This window comes from Anas platyrhynchos, chromosome 4, assembly GCF_047663525.1.
Source record: "Anas platyrhynchos isolate ZD024472 breed Pekin duck chromosome 4, IASCAAS_PekinDuck_T2T, whole genome shotgun sequence".
NCBI lineage: Eukaryota > Metazoa > Chordata > Aves > Anseriformes > Anatidae > Anas > Anas platyrhynchos.
The window spans coordinates 73,085,672-73,103,419 of NC_092590.1; the positions used below are offsets into that span (position 1 = coordinate 73,085,672).

Consider the following 17,748-nt stretch of genomic DNA (forward strand, 5'->3'; position numbering starts at 1 on the left):
TATGTGAAGGTCTTATCAGAGACCTGAAATATTTTGGATGTATGTTTAAAAATAAATAAGAATATGCAGTTCATGATCTGAGATTGCAGCTGAGAGCTGGGGCTGATGCTCTTATCCGTTCTCTTGTTCCTCTGGCAGAAAAATCTTGGCACTATGTTGAAGGAGCGTATTATGTTTCCAGTGGAAGGAAATAATTCCAGTCATTCTCAAGTAATCCCTCTGTCCACTACTGCATTAATGCTACAGGTCCTTAAAAAGAGACCCATCTAACTTTCTTTGGCTAAAATATGGTCGCTGAATAAAGAGGCAGGAAATTAGATATTTTTTTTCTTTGAATTTCAGTAGAAGCTATCTCCTCACACTCACTGCCAGAAGTCCTGAAAAAAGTTTCAAATTCATAAATAACATTTATTCTTATTGAAAATTTTGCAGAAATATTTGGCAGTGGAGAAAGACCAGTTGTAGATTCTTTACAGTAAAAAAGTTTAAAATGGAAAGTCTGACACATTCTTAAGCTATAATAACACAAATGGGATCACTATAATTTTCAGTTCTGATTATAGGTTATAAAATCACTGCCAAATACCCATATATTCATGAGCCTGCAGAAAACAATCTGCAAAATGAAATGTGGAGAACTGCAGAAGGAAAGTACAGGCAGCTGTAAATATAGGAGATATAAAGATGAAGCCAAACCTAAAATCAAGATACTGTTGATAACTAGTCAGAGAAATTTCACACATACCCTATCAAATTGAATTTAATCACTGACAATTTCCATTATCTAAGAATACAGTGATTTATTTACGCATTTTCTAAGACAAAAAACTTTTCTAAGATGGGATTAATTCTGAAAGCATATGTAAAGTACTAAACAGGAAAGAAATTACAGGGATGCTATAACCAAACTGAATAATATAAACCATGGAAATTCAGACTCAAGGTTACATCAAGGAGAAGGAACCAAGTTCTAAAAACTGTTTGTGTAAATATTCATTAGTTTTGGTCACATGAAAATTAATATTTTTTCTCATTGGAAAAGATGTACTTTGTTGACAGTGCAGTTCAGAACACTAGCATTAAACACAAAAAAAAGGGAAAATAAGGAAAACTGGTTTAGCATGAATGTAATATAACTACTGTTAGAGTAATATGGATCTTCTCTCATTGGATTTTGTGTTACTTTCTAACTGTGTGCAGGATTTTACAGGACATTTGCTGAGACAAAAACAAACAAACAAACAAAAGACATGGAGCTATTTCATGGGTAGAAACAGCATAGCAAGTTGTTGACACAAATTTTTGGTATGATAAATTGAGGCAAAGAACCTCCCAAATGTAATCAGACACATAATAAGATGTGAGAGGAGGAAAAAATTCCAGTGTGAATTAACAGAAATTAAGAGATTGAAATGCATTAAGTATATTATTTAGAGTGAAACTCTTTCTGGGTTGCAACCATCCATGACATGACTTTGATTGCTGTAGTTTCCTCAAAAGTGACGTGTGCATTTCTTTTTTTTTTTTTTCTTCTGGTAGTCTGTAATTTCATTTCAGTTTGTATTAGCTTTGCCATGAGCATCCTTAAAAAGTGATAGCAGCAGGAATGTTGGCGTAGAAGTGGGACTCATAATCTTGAAGATATTGTAACTTCCCTGTTTATAAAACTAAGCAGCTCAGGAACTAATAGCTAAGGAACTGTGCTGCTGAATCATTGCCTACATTCAGTGTGCTTCCTAATTAAAGTAATTATTATAAAATACAGACTATAAAATGGTGTGAGGACCATAGGAGGTAGGTCAGCTTTTTCTACCTACATGATAGGTATGCTGAGGATTGTCTAACTGAGACTAAATTGTTAAGGTTTCTGTGAGGTTTCTGCATAGGTTTGTTTTTCAGCAATATGAATTCCCTTCTTAAACCTCTCTTTTCAACCTCTCTTTCCCCCATCATTCATACAATTTCTATTTCTTCTTCCTGCATAGTTCACTGTGACTGCTAGTGGCTTGTGAAAGCTGTTTGTAGAAAACACTACACTCTGAAATTCATAAGTAAAATATGTGTTTTAATAGCTGTAATTAATACAGAGCTGCAAGCCCAGGTGGGACTTTTCAGCTGAAACTTTTAGATGTTTCCAAATAATGAAGTCAACCATAAAAAGTTGCGTCTGATGGGTAAATGTAATTTTACCATGTTATGGAATTAAACAGCAGAACAGTAAGAAAAAAAAAACCAAACAACTCAAAATTCTGAATTTGGACACTTGAAAAGTTATATAGGCACCTCACTAGGTGTGCTTTTTAAATTATTTTTTATATTTATTTATTTATTTATTTATTTATTTTTAAGCTTAATCAGGCTTGTGTCTCCAACACGCTTCATTAAAAAGGTCTTCAGATTCTCATTGGAAGGTTGGGATGACCACCAGCTGCTAGCATAAAAGGGTCTTATTGAGTTTATTAAATGTGGACGTTGCTGTTAAATATCAGATCTTCAAATAGTCTTGAAGGGAATTGCCCAGGGTCATGCGATGTCTCTGGGAAAGACCTCAAGCCTCAGTTCTTTGCTCTAAGCAGCAGCCCTGTAATGCAATGAGCTCAGTGAATCACTTCTGGTTGGGAGTCAGAAGGTCATGAATAGAGAAATTTCCTCCTGAGCAAAGCCACCAGAAACTGAAATGTGCACACAGACCTGGAGAGTGGCCTTTTAGGTTTCTACTTTGAGGCTGTGAGCTTCTTCATAGAAATGATGCAATTCCAGAAACACCTCGGCTTTTGGTTGGCGTAGTTTATTTAGTGACTCATTTTTTCAATAAATACGAATATGTTAACTAAGGAGAATCCCAGACCTCCACATCTTCAGTCTAAAACGGTAGCATGGGGGAACCCACTGTTATAACTTTTTATCTCACCCATTTTTCAGAATGATTTTTAGTGCTAGTTCTACACCCTCAACCAGCCTGAAACATGAATTAACTATCCCTCCCTCTGCTGTGTTGTGCTATGCAGCACAATTTTGAACAAATATTGTTCTTAGCTGTGAAACGTCTTTTTCAGATCTCTTCTAGTGATTGCACTGTACACAGGGTCTCTCCTCTTTTTATGTGTCGTAGGGAAGGGAGGGGAAGGATTCAAAAGTAAAGAATGGGGGACCTCATGATTGCTATGGGGCAGGCGATGCTCCAGACCCAGAAAGGGGTGGAGAGGGCTCCTCCTTACGCCCTCATAACATTCAGCCAAGCTGCTGTTGTGGCTGGTGAGGGTGTCTGGGCAGACTGTGGGGTTATTTAATAAATATTTGGGAGATCTGGGCTTGAAGGTGATTTTGAGGTCAGCCCTAAACACCAGGGGAAGCTTTTCATCCCTCTGTTTCTGATTTCATTATGTTGTAATTAGCTGAACGAGAATAGCATCTTCTGTGGAACAGAGAGAAAAAAAGCTTCTGTTTATTAGATTTGGGGCATTAAAGCAGAATGTTTGCCTACCTGCTAAAACCTTTATCTGTTGGCCTGGTGGTAAAAGTCTGCAGCACTCAGAGAGCCACGAACTGTGGTGTGGTAGCTGGGGCACTGTGTTTCTCACTTTGGTAGCAGAAACAGGGGTGGGAGGCAAGAAATGCTCTGACCTCTCATCCCAACCTGCAGATCTGGGCGAGGTGTGAGCAACCAGCAGTAACCCAGCCTGGAGGGAGAGCTGTGAAAACATTACAGACAAGTGCCAGATCTCTGCCATTGATCTGTCATGAGCTGTCTTTTATGGGAGGCCCAGAAGCAAGTGAAAGAAAGTGAGGAATACTCATGCTATGAGATTTTGGAAGATATTATGGCATTTTCAAAAGTGTAATTTGCAGAAGTTTCTATAAATTCTAAAAGGAATGAAAAAAGGAATATAATTAAGGTGGTGTCACCCAAAATCCATGCATAGTGGAGGATTATGTTTAGAATGGTTGGGTTTTGTGTATAGGTGCAGGAGGTGAGACCAGGGGATCATCACAAGCATAGCTGATAGATTAATAGCTTAAAAAAAAAAAAAAAAGGAAAAAAAAGGTGGTAGTGTGTTGTTCTGAGTGAAAAGACAAGGAGGGAGAAGAGAGGTTTGTTTGTCTTTTTTTTTTTTTTTTTTTTCATTCTGGAAAAGGAGGAGGGAGGAGGTTCAGAGCAGGGTTTCTGAGACAGGCTGAGCATACTGAGGTAGTTTTGGAGGATGAGACTGGAAAGCAACACTCAGGAAGTGAGCTTTTGCTGAAGTGTGCTTGCAGCTTGCACAGCTGGGTGCCGGGGGAAATCCTAATGACAGGGGAGGAGACTGTTTTCTGTGTTCTCCATGGGACTTGTTTCCAACTTTATCCTTAAGTATTTCACTGTTTCTTCATTGGGATGAAACTTTTTTGCCTTTAAGCTGCCTGATGATAAGAATCATGAAAAATGAATCAGAAGCACAAGACACTTCTTTTTTTTTTTTTCTCTTTTTTCTTTTTTTCCCCAAAGGGGGGAATGAATGCAAGATGATATATAAGAATGCCCTTACTGACATGTATGAAGTCTTAAAAACCTTAAAAATCCTAAAAACCGAACTGCAAGGATGTGTTTGGGTATGATTTCAGGTGCCATAATGTGTGGGTATATTATTATAAGAACATAATTTCCTGTGGATGGTGATAGCCAACCCCCCTTCAGCAAAGTTTATGTTGTGGAGCGATCCCTGAAAACTGGGTAACTTCAAATCACAGTAATTCATACTGGCAGAGTCTAACAGCACCAGCAACAGTTGCTGCTGCCCTTTTTCTTTCTTTACTCACATTTTTTTTGCTACAATAAAGTCTGCTTTAAACTAACCTGAGTTATCAGGACTCAGTTGCTCTCTGAAATCATCATGAGTGTTGCTCAACTCAGCTCACTGTATGACATAGCCTTTATTTAGCTCCTGCCAAAATTAACTCTGTTTAATTTTCTGTAAGTCATAGCACTACATCTGAGTTTTTTGGGACTCTATTTCTTTACATTTCTTCCAAGGTCTGGGTTTGCACTGAGGTTGTCTACCAAGAAAAAGGAGACAGATGTTAGATGAAAGGTACTCTAGAGGGAAAAAAAAAAAAAAAAAGCTAAAGAACAGTGAATATAAAAAGATGAGAAAGCATTTCTGAGAGTAATTGGTCAAAGGAACTCAGAAATGATACAGCCTTAAAAAAATGCACCTTCTGTTTTCAGTTATAAGGAAACAAAACCGGTAACCTTGTTTTGAACTTTTTTTTTGTTTGTTTGTTTTTGTTTTTATACTTGTTTAGGAGAGGAAGAGAGATGTGATTTTATATAGCCTCCAGTAAGATGACATGTATTTCATACAATGCTTTTCTGTTCTTTTTTTTTTTTTTTTTACATATTTTTTAAAAAATATATTTTAGATTTTGGGTTACTCATACAAATGATTTTAAAAGAAATATTCTCCAGCAAATTTCAGCTGTCTCTTCAGTTCCTAGCGTTTTAAAAAGAAAGATCCTCTGTCTTGTATATTTACATAAAGTCTGAATGCCAGATTTGGAAGATGTAATAAAAATATGTTTTTCTGGGATTTGTTCTTAGGGAAAGAGAATTCCCCATGACCAAAAATACCCCTGTAATAAGCATTTGCTCTGTGCTGGCACCACCGTGACCTTAAATTATGAGCTTGCCCCCATTTGTAGCCAGTTTCCCCTCTTTAAATGTACAGTTAAGTCATTTGTAAATATCATAACTAAATCTGGAAGTGTAATTTAGTGACTCTATTTGAGGATTAAGAAGAAGAATAACATTACTTAGAACCATATGTAATCTTTTCTGCTTTGTTTAATTTAGTTTCTACGCTATGCATGCCTTATCTTATAGTCATTCTTTACTCCAGTTCTCTTGATACATTTGCAACGCTGTTGATAATACCATCAAAAAAACTATCCAAATGTTAATTTTCTTTGGGGGAAAAACAAAAGAAAGAAAAACAAAAACCAAAGAAAAACACACACACGCCAAAACTATGTAATATGAAGTGTATTCATATAACACTAGTGACATAGGATCATTGTCCTTAAGAAGGAAAAAATGTTGCTAGATCATACTGTTCATTTTCCAAATAGAGAAGATTTAAAACTGTAGAAAGTAGGCATTAGATTTTACACTTGATCATACTAGCTGGTTTTATTAAGCATTTGGAACAACACTCTAGTTTCCGTTACCAAGAGTGCCAGAGCACTGAAATTCTCTGCTGAATATAGTCTACGTCATGGTGCCACCAGTCTTTATTTCATGAAGGTGTTATTCATCTACTTTCTTTTCAGAGGGACTACCTACCTCCAGGGGCTGTGGGCATATGATGTTTAGTTATTGTGCCAGAGAGAGGCTGAATGTTTAATTTGCATATATTATTGTTCATTACAATACTCACAAGTTTTATTCTTGCTGGGCCCACTTTGTGGTCTATTATGGTAGTTTAATTCACACCTTATTATTTCCTCCAGACAGTATGGATAGTGAAATAATTTTATAGTCCCAAGCAGCAGCTTTTGAAGTTTTTCTGACTGCTTTTCACATCAAATAGTCTTAATTTGTGGCCTGACTTTTTATTATTTTCAGTGAAAGCCTACCCATTTCAGTTTGAATACATTGTACTGTCAATGAACATAATTCTTTGTCATATACTTGGAAGCAACTTGAGGCAGATCATTGCCTGGTGCAAATACTCACAACCCCATTCATTTTCTGGCACCATTTGAGTTTATAGCAGCTGAAGACCCTTGTGAGTGTGTGTACACAAAGCAAAGAGCTTGCTAAGACTCATAGAGTTGTTCATTATAAGACCATTCTGCCCTCACACACTAGAAATAAATCAGCGAATTTTGCAGAAGACACCTTTCACCCTTTGCTCAGTGTAGCATTGAGGCAGACGCACAAGAGGAAGTGTCTGAAAGATTACCAAGAACTGGGCAGAGCAAGGACTTCTCATAAAATAGCGGTGTCCTATGTCATTGACAGCTAGATTTGGAAAATCTGAGAGCTAGGTAGAACGAGGACTTTGGAAGCCAGGCACTAGAGCTCAGCAGAGCGAACACAAAGCTGTTCCCAGCATTCCTTACCTCCCAAACCGTTCCTTCAGTAGTCTAATCCAATGCCCAGAAACAAATAGCCACACACAAATAAATCCTCTGGCACAGCAGGAGCTAAGAAACAGAAATAGCTGTGTCTCAGTTACAAGAAGGATAGATCTTCAGCCAGCAGTGGCCCCCAACCCAGAAGACAAATTAAATGCAGAGACAAAAATGAAAGAGAGAGAACAATGTTTTGTTGGAAAAATAAAATAAAATTAAAAAGATCAACCATCAAAAAACAGATGTAAGAAAAATCACTGTGAAACATACAACACACGTGTGCACACACACACATTTGCACATGGGACCAGTCTCATAGTAGAAACTGAAATAACAACAACAACAAAAAAAAACGATTTCTTAAGAAGTGAACAAATTCCCCAGTGACATCAAACACAGATTTGTAATGTTTTAAAAACTTTGATTTTCCTCTTTTTGGTGCTTGTGGCCTTGATGTCTTCATCTATCTTACCTAAAAATCAGCAGGAAGCCTGATGCTTGTTTTAGTAAGAGGCGAATCCAGCTTAATGTGCCTGTGCAGTCCACTTTAAGATTTTTAAAAACCTTCACTATAATTGAAAAAGGAAGAAATATAATATAGAAAAAAGGCAAAATATCTTGTGCTTGAATTGACAGAACTCTAAGTGGGATTGCTGTAGTCTTGCTGTGTTTGCAAAGCCATCTGATAGGTACTGGTCACTAAGCAGTTGTCAATGCAAAAGCTGTACATGTAATTTTGCACTCTCACAGCAAGTAGCAAATTGTGCTGCTAGAACTGGAAGCAAGACTGCTATCTAATTAAATACCAGGGTGAATTATCTGGTGTTCAATAGTAAAATTAGGTTTAAATAAATTTAATTTTGACAATAGAAATTAATTGTTTTACTGGCCACAGGACTGAATAGTACTTTATAAGGACATCTAATCAACAGCAGTTCTAACACTGGAATTGGCATACGACAAGCATTTGTCGACATGTAATTAGGACTCGATCCAATCCCCATTGAAACAAACTTTCCATTGATTTTAATAAGAAGTACATTAAACTCTGGACACCACAGTTCACAATAATGTGGTATCTCTGCTTTTAGAATTTGGCACTAGACCAAATTCTGTAATTTAGCTCGCTACAGGGAGTGACCTTACCCATATTATATGGTATGACAGCTACAAAACAGCTGCCATCAGCTTCAAAGAATGGTAGTTTTATAAGCTGGGAAAACAGTTTGTCATAGTGGATTGTTATATTGAAGTAAATGCAAGTCCCGGAAACATGGCAAAAAGATAACTGCTCAGTAAAAAGAACACTGGAATGCTTCAGTTTCCTACCTGTGCAAAAGAGCAGCAGTTTTAATGACTTAACAAAATGCACTGCAGAAACTTTTCAAAGTAATTTACATGGCATAAAAAATCAAAGGCAAATTTCTTATATTCCTCTTGTCCACAGTAACTGGTATCATAGTAATCAATTGACAAAACAATTATTCACATCAGTGAGAAGGAGATACCTCTTTTACAATCTTATTTAATCAAATTTTTAAAAGTTACTTATTTTAATAATGGTACCCAGTGTTCAATCTACATTTCTGTGAAGATAATTCTTCACAGATCTTCTCTAGGATTGGTCATTCTTCCAAGCTCAGTGTTTAAGCCAGTGTTTGTCTTACACTTATGCATGGAAATAGGTATCTGCACAAAAAAAAGGGCTTCATTTTCTTCTGGACCACCTACAGCTACATCCTTCGGAAAGCCAAGGCATTTGAACAGCACTTAAACATCTGTTATGTGGCTGACAGTAGCTGCCTACATAATTTTATTAATACTATTCAATGATATTTTGGCATATGTCCTCTCAAACGATTAAAATGGGAATTGTGGAGATAGCTGCCACCATACATCCTAACAGCCACAGAGGCTGGCGCTCTTCTGATCAGCAGAAAAGCTTTGCAGTGCAGATGTTCACAGCTGAGCCAACTGTCAAAGCTTTTTTTATAGCCAGGGGGAAGAAACGGGCACTTTCAGGTTGTGATTCATCTCACCCTGCAGTATACTACTAAAGTCAGGCAACTGAACTTCGTTTTAAAACTGTGTAGTGACCTAAAAGAAACTGACGGTGACTGGCTTTGATATGAGCATTCACACTAGGTATGCTGAACAAAGTAAATTAATCTTGCCCTGCAGAAGGGACTTGACCTGGCAGCACTTAGCACGACCCACTGATGCCCAGCAGCCAACAGTAGTGCAGGAACATTATTTAAAATAGTGTCCAATATTTTTTGTACAGGGAGAAGCTTTTAATTTATATTGTGGCCTAATGATCTGCTGTAGGTCTGGTCACCAATAAAATCTCCCTTACTGTAACAAGGTGCATTTTTGAGGTCATAAGACAAAGTGCATTATTAATTCATCACTTGCAAAAATTATTCCTGTAAATAAATGTAATATTAGCAATCCCTACTGTCTCTTTAATGACTTATTTGCCAAAACCCCAAATAATTTAAACCATTTGCTTGTCCCAGGGACTGTGTAATGTATGTCAAATAACCATCTTAGCCTTATCTTGGCATGTGCTGAATGGTGACTTATGTGTTCTTATATTATAGTCACAATACAGAAAAAAATTGTGTGCGCTGACATCCGCGCTGCTGCCCTAGGTTGCTAGTAGGGTCTAAGAAAATTAGTATAGAGAAAGTTTAGGTGATTCTGCATTGTCCTTTAGTTACCTCTATAATGAAGTGTAGAGGCACTTTAGGAAGAATTGGTAGCTGGGTATAACCAAGTGGAAAAGTTTTCTCAAATTTATACTTTCCATGGTGGTATTGGTAAATGAAAATACTGCATATTGGGACAATAAACAAGATAAATAGTCTTGAGCCATTTTAAATTTGATTGGAAGAAAAACATTTTTGTAAGAACAATCATGTCTCAGTCTCTTGCAAAACCCCAGAGAGAATAGATTTGTGATTACTGAGAACAGCTAGTGGAAATTATGCAAAGGTCTTGTCTTTTAAGTGAAGAATGGATGATCACATTCAGATATACTGGGCTGAAGTGTTTCTTATGCATATTAGTGCCAGGCTGCTTATAGCATGTCTTGAAAATAACTGTACTGTGCTTAGGAAGAGTCAAACTTTATATGTCTACTGGTGGATTGATCTGTGCATAATCTGTGTAGGCTCTATGACTAAATTACTCATTTCTTCAAGGGCACTTGGAGCACTTCATAGTTGAAACAGTGCATACTTCTGAGATTTATAGGCTGAAGATTAATTTGAGCATGGGAATGGGCTTCAGCCACATTTGGTGGTCATTATGACTGCAAATGTGCTCCACAATGTGGGCGATGCCCCAGTAGTCACAAGGATTTTCCAAGACTGTCCTTGTTACTCTAGGATTTGGGTTTTCCTTCCAGAAGTTGTGCTGCCATCTGATGAGCATGTGTCCCGTGCATGAGAAATGGGAGCAGCTAAACCAGCCTTGCAGGGGTTATATGGCATTTTTAATAGACCTGCCTCCTGCTGGGTGTCTGAGAAGAAGAATCTATGGGAACTCAAGTATAAATTACCTCTGATGCTAAGCAGTTGCTCTATGAATCAAGTTGGAGTGGGATTGAAAGAGTGATCCCTGAGAAGGGAGCAGAAGATCTAATTAATAGATTGCAGTGCTGCAAAAGACTACTGTGACCATTGACCATCTGATTCCACGTAACACGGGTCACAGGTCTTCCCTGGATTCATTTTTACTTGAACGTCAGCATCTCTTTCTGAAAGCCATCCAATGTTGATTTATATGTTGCTAGTGCTGGAAAATCTTGCAGACATCTTTAGGCTGTGCCAATGATTAATCATCTTTGCTGTTAAAAAAAAAAAAAAAGGTCTGAATTTGACTGATTTCAACTTCCATGAATCTCAACTGTGAGCTGTTTCAGACAATGTTGAGAAAATTTCCATTCTTTTGCTCCTCATCCAGCAAAAGATATGGTTCTGTTTTACTTGGAGTATCTACAATAATTTGAGGTCAATGAGAGAGAAAAAGAGAGAGAGAAAAAAAAAGGAAAGAAAGAAAGAAGATGAAGGGCAGACAGTGCCAGTATGAGACTTAGGATTTCTTGCTGTAACACTGTTCACTTCACTAAGCTGACAGAAATCATTCAGAGCTGTTTGGGAGAGTTGTTAGGCACTTCATGATGCAGCAGGCATGCAGGGTGCTTTTAAAAACAACTCTGCACCCAGCTCCATGCATCTACGGTGAATCCAGGCACATCTAAAGAATCCAGTAACAATGCTTCAGTATTATGCAGTTCACCACCTACCCCCCCCACCCCCCCCCGCCGCAAACCTTTGATTTCTCTCTGCCTCAGTTGTCTGTTTGCAAAATGAGGAAAATCTATGGAGAAGCAGAGAAGAATGCTGCAAGGGTAAACATGTTAAAAGATGTAGAAGAGTCCATGTGCAGAAGCAAAGGGAACAGTGGGAGTATGTGAGGTAGAAGTGTTGGCTGATAACTGTGCAAAGGAAGGACTTCCATGCCACACTTCCAGGTGGGAATCTGAAATCTCTGAAAATTGGGATTTGCAATTTGCAATTAAGAAAATTTCTTGGTTTTTTCCTCTTCAATTTTCACTTTGAAGGAAGTTCTGCTTTTATAGTTTTTGGCTCAGCTGTTCCATTTGTCCAGGTTGTGCTGTAAAGACAAAGATTAGGAAAAGGGTTTTTTTGATTTTTTTTTGCCTTTTTTTTTTTTTTTTTTTTTTTTTTTTGTGAACTGCCCCTGCTCATGAAGCAGAATGAATTAGTGAATTTTGAATGCTCAGGATTATCAAAAAGAATGCATTTGTGCTGTTTCAACAAATAGTTTTTAAGGCTATTTTATGGAGAAGCTTTGTGGGGTTAGCTGCTAGTTCCTATGCACTGAAATACATTCTGCCCACTCTTCTTCATCCCTGTTGATCACTCAGGGAAAGAACCTGTTTTTCTTTAATGGGGACCTTGCTTGGGAATGGATGTCAGGATGAAGGCCTGTCTTTTATTCAGCTCTCTGTCAGAGTCCAGCTGACTAATATTGCAAGATAGCATTAATACTTTGCTGTCAAAACTTGTCAATCCAGAGAGAGCAGATATGACTCACTGGAAAATATCCCCATGAGAAAGAGACTTTCACAACTGCCTATCTGAATGCACGGAAAGATAAATGCTACAGTTCAGACTTTCCCTCCAGAGAGAGGCTGTTCTTCAGGAAAAGTCAAAACAGACACATGCTCGAAGTAGGCTCAACAGATTTTACAAGATATGACATAAACGACAAAGAATTTCTAGCAGTGGCTCTCTGTAGACAGATTTATGGAAGATCGAGGGCTTGAGGATTAAACTCTTTGTTGGCTGGGCTGAGACAACCTGATTATCCTGTCCAGCTGGAAAAGAGACTAGTAGCAAGGTCCATCTCAAGAAAATTAATCTAGTTAAATGGTGCAATGCTGTCTTCAGCTGGCAGTGTCTGGGTGACACTGAACATAAACACTCACAGGTTGTGGCTTGCATTGACATCCTTAAGAGAACAACAAGAGGCATGAAGAAAATGGTACTGAGTGTTAAATTCATCACTGCAGAAACTGAGCAAAGTGAACAAAAAGTAAATTGAAGGGATGGTTTTGTATAGCAGGGAACTATGCAACTATAGGCCATAAGGGAGATGGGTCCAAAATGTGAAATGAAGATTAATGCTACATTTAACACACTTAAATATTTTTTTGATATGAAAGTACATTGGCAGAAATGTATCTCAGAAATTTTCATTGCTAAAATTGTGTTTTATAGTCCATACTCTGCTGTTTTTTATTTTGCATTTTTACTGAAAGTCACACAGCCAAAAAGATCTTCGCTGGCATCTAGAAGACTCATGCAGAGAAGCAAGGAGCTGGAAGGATAAGATGGGAAAAATTATGTGAGTAAAAATAAATGGGGAAAAATTGTGTTTAATGGCATTTTAAGAAGATGCAGATGAACCTTAACTTCATATGACTTTTTTTTTTTTTTTTTTTTTTTAAGCAAAAGCACCCTGAAAAACATTATAATAATTATCTGTATTATTTTTTTCACCTGGCAGAATGTCCGAAGAATAATTAGTTTGTGGATGCAGAACTAGAAGATGTTAAGGAGAAACACATTTTCTGAAAAGTAATGCTGAAGGTCATGTCCTCAATGTATTTGTGTATTTCTTTCTAGCGCAACTGGGGGTGAAATGACACAGGTCAATATTGGGAATTCATATTGAAATTCTTGCCTAACTCTTGTTTCTCTGAGTATTCTGCTGAATTCTTTGTGGCTGTCCACAGCGGCAGAAGGGAGCAAATCCATTGTCCTGCACCAGCCCTTGCAGATCTTTAAGTCCATGTGAAATTTGCAGGTTCCACCAAATGGTGGATGTGTTGTTACATATATTGCATATGTATTGCATAACACATACATGTATATGTATTGTATAACCCTTATATTATTATCCCTGACTTTCCTGCACTTCAGTTTCCCCACTGGGAACTGGTAGGACCTTATCTTTAAGGATCATCCCTGGAGGTCACTCAAGGGTAGTACCATCATGGCAATGTAATCTGGATGCATATTCTTTTCTCCGGCTTATTTCCATGGTGCCAGTAATACTGTGCATGGTCCTACTTAACCTGCTCTGTCCCTCTCTGTTTCAGGGGAGAATATGGCCCGGGGCATCCTTCCGTTCCATGTATCACGCTTCCATTTCCCTTCACCCCGCAGGAGATAAAGAACTTCAGATTGATGGAAGAGCTGACCTGTTTTGGGGTAATCCTATAAACTGTTACAGAGATCAGGGCTGATGCTGTTTTGGGGGGCTTGGGTAACTCTAAGTACCACCAGACCATACCACATCAGTATTTTCATTTGCTGCTGTTGGGATTGGACTGTCCTAATGATGTGGAAAATGGAGAAGCCCCCAAGCCAGCTTTTGGTATAGTAACAGGGAAAGGTAATGTGCAGGATTTCCTGCATGTGCTTATCTAGGTGGAATGATGTGGAACAACTTTAATGAGTAATTCGTCTTCTGAAAATGATTTATAAACCTTAATTAGAATACTTTCCTGTTATGTACTCCTCTTCACTAATGAACCCCAAAGTTTCTGATGAAAAAAAACATTGGTACTATTATCCCCATTTTATAATGCAGGTATCAGGATCTGGGTGTCAAGCGGGCTGGAGCCTGCAATGCCTTTAGCTGGAACAGAGGACTCTATTGCTTCAGAGAACTGAGTCCAGCATTATTTAACTAAGGCCAAAGGCAAGTCAAAAACTGTTTTAGGTTTATAATCAAAATTTCCTGGTTTTCAACCCTTTGCTCATTCCACTCAACCATACTGGCTCTCTGAAGTGCTAGCGGTGCGGAAGGAAGAAGATGCTTTATGATCCTTGATGACTATAAAGTAGCAAATAAAGCTCTAGGGTGCTTTCAAGCTCACAGTGATTTCATGGGGTGGAAAATTAATCATGCAGCAGTTACTGAAGAATATATTTTTTTTACATTAGCTGCTTGGGTCTTTTTCCAAACCAGAAGATGATAAAGCGCTTCCCAATACTGGATGAAGACAAAAGAAAGTGTCATCAACACAAGCAGTAAAATAAGCTGAATAAGCTTGTTTGGACTCCTGGTTACTAATCTAATCCTTTTACAATCATTTTTGGCTCTAGAAATAAGAACTATTTGCAAAATAAACATTTTTTTTAATGCCCCAGTCAGATTATTGCAAATGTTGAATCTCATATCCTTGATCTAGTCTTTCAAACTTCAATAACTGCCAATCTTTACTTACTACAGAATGTTGGTATACTCTGCGTAAATCTATGGACACTTAAATTTTTGGAAAGTGCTTATAAATTGTTCCCTACAGTCAATATACATCAGTAGATACAGCTAAAATAAAACAGACAGTGGTTTGAGGTTTCTGGAGACTCCCAATATTCCTACTGAAAAAAAAAAATCTTAGCTTTATTTTTTCCACTGCTATTTCACAGACCAGTTTTCTTACATCATAGATCTTTCTTGAGACCTCTATCATATTGCAAATATTGGGGATCTCTTTGGGGCCCCAGATTGTCTATGTGGAGGATAATTCTCAAATGCTCAAGGTTCATATACACAGGGTTTATTTTCCAGCTGAAAGTTGTCCTTATCTAAATGAGGCCATCTGGGGTTTCCGGCATGGTTACAGTCTCCTTGTAAGCCTGAACATTCCCCTTTTCATAGGCTGCAGAAGCCCATGAGCACTGGGATTTCATATGCTCTGAGCAAGGTCAAACTTAGCATTTTCCACCAATGTCATTACATCAGTGCAGCATGGATGAAGAATGGAAATCATGCTGTTGTTACAGCAAAGCCAGCTCCCTGGTTTTGCAGTGCTGCCACCCTTTCATCATCGTGTTGCACCTCTGCCACCTTCCCAACGCTTGGGTCAAAACCTAATTACTGAATTTGGAAGGGAGGTTAACTTTTTGAGTAGTACCTGTCTTCAACTTAACCAAGCATTTTTTCTTGAAACAAAATGGAGCCCAGTTGCCAAGCAATTTATATTTACCTGTTCCTTGAATTTCAGCAATAGAAGGATCCTTTTACCCTAATTAAAATTCTAGGATCAAGGCTGTATAATTACCAATATTTTTCTCTTTTAATTGCAGTCTGTTAGTCTAAGAAGGTGCTACACATCTGTGGCACCAGACCACTTCCACCACAGGCTCCTAGTAAGGAGAAAATCTGGGACTTCACCAAGAATAACTTAAAGCAGGAGAAACCAAATGATCACAAGATGGAAGAAATACTAAAACAAAAACAGACTCAGAGAAGCCCATTGGTCATCGTCAGGTTTTTCAGCTCTTCTAGTGCCAAGCTGTAGTATGTGCTAGATATTTCTGAAGAGCTGTGTGCAGGCAGAAGGTCATGAATAACTGTGGGGGTTGGCACCGGCTGAGTTACAACAGTTCCCATGAAATACTTTGTCTTGCAGCCAGCTGTTTCCTGACATAAGCAGCCACAATCCTTGTTAGCCCACTGCCCAACAACAAATTTAATTTGGAGTTAAATAACTCAGCAAGTTGAGAAAACTGAATCATAAGAAAAGTTTTTTTTTTTTTTTTTTTTTTTTTTTTTTTAATGATAAATTCATGTTTTGTAACTTATGGATGCAGAACAAGATCTCATTATGTATTTTGTTACAAACCTTGTGTAAATTAGTAAAAGCAGTTCAAACTGTATATAATGTTGTGGTATTCTCTGAATTTCTACTGTAGGACTTACCTTCACTGTATTTCATGTTCTTCATCCTCCTCGGAAGTGCGGAGCCTGTAGCTCATTGTCATAGCCGAACTCTTGACTAACAAGCATGGTCTAAGTGCAGACCCTTATCCATGGCTTATGGCTACTGTTGTTTATTCCCATTCGTGCAGAGTTCAGTGAGGGGAATGAGAAAATGGATGATTTATTTGCCCCAGTGCCTGCTTATTTGGGCATCCAAGATATTGGATCAAATACATCCAATACATTTCATTGTAGTATCTGACCCACTATGTATTCAAAACTAGATGGAGCTGTAATTCTCCCCCTGTACACCTCATCCACTTGACAAAATGTGGTTGCTTATTTAGTAGATGTGTTGGAGCTTGGCTTCTTTTTGGGGAAAGTTCCCAGCTGTGTGCAGCCTCTGAACAGTTTCCATCCCTCCCTAGGAAGCAGTGCCTGCATTTACCAGTGCTTCCACAGAAAAGTAGGTATCTTTGGGCAGCCTTTAATGGGGAGGGAAGGAGCTGCTGATTAGGGTGAAATCCTGGGAGTACTTTGAGTGTCAAACAATGTTCAGTCTATTTGGTGCAGTGCAGGGAGCAAGTGCAGAGGATGAAAGCCTCAAGTGGCATTTGCAATGGCTTCTGTTGCTAACTGTCTAGATGACTGTTTATATATATATTTATTCATTTATATAAACAAAAATAAACAAACAAAACAAGCAAACAAACCAGGTTTCAGGAACAGATCTATGATAGGGAATCCTATGGAGGCATAAAAAAAAAGTGTCCCTGACTAAGCATGAGTCATTATGTGGGCTCTTGCACAATATTCAGTCCCATTTTGGATGCAAATATATGTTTTCTTTATGCTGTCCTGACATGAACTTCCAGAAGCATGAGGAGCACAGAAGACCTCTAGGACTGAAGTGAAGCAACCTGAGGATGGAAGCTTAAACATTAGGTGATGCTGTGGAATGTATTAGGGTTTTTGAAAGATGTTATATGAATTCATATCAACATCACCTTGATCTTTTCTACAGTCAGTCATTTTAGCTGCTTTCCCTCCAGGTATTTACTGCACAATTTAAGTAGTGATACTGGGATGTGAGACAGAGAGAAACCCTAACACAAGCATGCATTGCTGTTCTGGTCCCATCCCCAGGGAATCTATCTGCCTCTTCTCTTTACTCTCTACAGATGTTGAATAATGCTGGAGATAGGATTGTGGTTGAATGGGGTTTGCCACTGAGGGCTCTGGAGAACTAAAAAGGAAGGATCTGAGACATTGCAAGATATCTTTTTTAATTTTTGCTGTCTCCTGGCGGTGAAGTAAAGTACAATG

The 17,748-nt window shown here is 38.1% G+C and overlaps 2 long non-coding RNA genes across 4 annotated transcripts in view; one reads left to right on the forward strand and one right to left on the reverse strand.

Annotated features, from left to right (window-relative positions):
- Positions 1 to 5,999: 5,999 nt before the first annotated feature.
- The window catches only part of LOC119716781 (uncharacterized), a 65,369-nt gene continuing 53,620 nt past the window's right edge, over positions 6,000 to 17,748 (reverse strand). Inside the window, exon 3 of one of the 2 annotated variants that reach the window (XR_005265411.2) lies at positions 6,000 to 7,185. This is a non-coding gene — a long non-coding RNA (uncharacterized lncRNA). Of the gene's footprint in view, positions 10,967 to 17,748 lie in introns of both variants that reach the window. The other variant, XR_011809279.1, reaches the window with a different exon arrangement.
- LOC106015917 (uncharacterized) lies at positions 12,258 to 16,230 on the forward strand. 2 transcript variants are annotated; one of them, XR_005265410.2, is made up of 4 exons: positions 12,258 to 13,053; positions 13,216 to 13,286; positions 13,811 to 13,922; positions 14,305 to 16,230. It is a non-coding gene; the product is annotated as an uncharacterized lncRNA (long non-coding RNA). The 2 variants fall into 2 exon arrangements; XR_002400444.4 differs by having other exon boundaries at positions 13,216 to 13,922.